Source organism: Gavialis gangeticus, unplaced genomic scaffold, assembly GCF_001723915.1.
Source record: "Gavialis gangeticus isolate Ggan-Ray unplaced genomic scaffold, GavGan_comp1, whole genome shotgun sequence".
Classification (NCBI taxonomy): Eukaryota; Metazoa; Chordata; order Crocodylia; family Gavialidae; genus Gavialis; species Gavialis gangeticus.
The window spans coordinates 16,434,376-16,435,932 of record NW_017729002.1 but is presented as its reverse complement, the minus strand read 5'-3'; the positions used below and the strand labels follow the sequence as shown (position 1 = coordinate 16,435,932).

At 53.9% G+C, this 1,557-nt stretch overlaps 1 protein-coding gene across 8 annotated transcripts in view; it reads left to right on the top strand.

Annotated features, from left to right (window-relative positions):
- MGRN1 (mahogunin ring finger 1) overlaps positions 1–1,557 on the top strand; it is a 213,561-nt gene that overhangs the window by 33,233 nt on the left and 178,771 nt on the right. The window lies entirely within an intron of this gene.

The following is a 1,557-nucleotide window of genomic DNA, read 5'->3' as shown; positions in this document are numbered from 1 at the left end:
ATCCTCCCTGGGGATGGCCCCTCCCTTCCATTGGGTGTATGCCTTCCTTTTAGCTAGTTAAATGTGAAAACTTAATTTATTTGCCACTAGTGGTTATACCATGAAACATATAGGATGTATAATTTGTCTGAGTTCTGCACCCTGAATCTTAGGAATTTCCTGACTTATTCTTGGTTTTTAACATGAATGTTTCAGTAACACTAAAAGATACTTTTATTTTGGGTTGTTAGTAGGGGTGCACCGATAGATTTTTTGGGCTGATACTGATGGCTGGTTTTTAATGAGCCATATCGGCTGATACCAGCCAGCCACAGCTCTCCACGCTGCAGGGCTGCATATTGGATTATAAGTCTGTTGTGGGGAATGGGGAGGGGCAGATTGAGGCCTCCGTGGTAGGGGGAGGGAGTGGGGTTGGTGCTGAGGCTGGGGCAGGTGCTGCCCAGCTGGGGCGGGGTGAAGCATGGGATGGAGCTGCAGCTTGTCTGGGGGTCAGCTCCTGCTGCTGCATGCCCCCCGGGAGGCTAGTGGGGGGCTGTGTGCACCCAGATCTGCATGCAGGGTGGGGAGGGCTGCTGATGTGGGCTGTGTTCTTCCTGGCAGGGGGCTGGGCCAGGCTGCTCTTGGGGTAGGTGGTGCTAGGAGAGCAGGTTGCGGGGGCTGCAGCCACCCTAAAATTTGCTGTAACTTCCACTCCCAGCTCTACTACTGCCTGGCCTAGTGCAGCCTGGCCCAGCCCCCCACTGGGAAGAGCCTATGCAGCCCCTAGCCCCAGCCTGCAGCAGCAGCCTGCCCCACCTCCTGTGCAGATCCAGGGGCACATGCCCCCATGCTCTCTTGGGGTGTGTGCAGTGGTGGGAGCTGCCCCCTTCTCTCCTTGTCCCCTGGGTGAGCTGTGACTCTGTCCTGTGCCCTGCCCTGCCCTGCTCCGGCTGGGCAGCACCAGCCACTTCCCCTGCTCTAGCCCCATTCCCACTCCCTCCCTCACCACAGAGGCCTCAGTCTGCCCCCCCACCATGTTCCTTCTCGCCCCGCTGCCCCTTCCACCACAAAAGACTTACCAGTTGGACCCAGCTGCTCTCCACTCTGCTGGGCTGCAGCTGTGTGCATACATTTATCGGCCACATGAGACAAAAAAAGCCGATTGCTGATACTCTGTTTTCCTCATATTGGTGCTGATCTGATATGGGACAGATGTATTGGTGTACCTCTAGTCTTTAGTTTACTTTTTTTTTTAATTATTTTAAATCAAGCTCAAAAAGATGAGATACAGCACAGTTTCATGAACGTACATTTTTTTTCCATGTGTACCTTTTATAACAGTGTTAGAATCCCATCACCTAAATATATGGCTGCTGTAAAGAGAAACTAACCAAATTTTGTAGTGCCCAGAGGAAACATTTAAACCAGCAGTCAGCAACCCCCGGCACGTGTGCCGAGCATGGCATGCAAGGCCATTTTCCTCAGCATGCCACCACCATCCCTGGCTCCAGGTAGCTGCTGCCAGCCGTGGGCCTGGGCTGCTCCCAGCAGGTGGCTGGGAGGCTGCAAGCCCTGCTG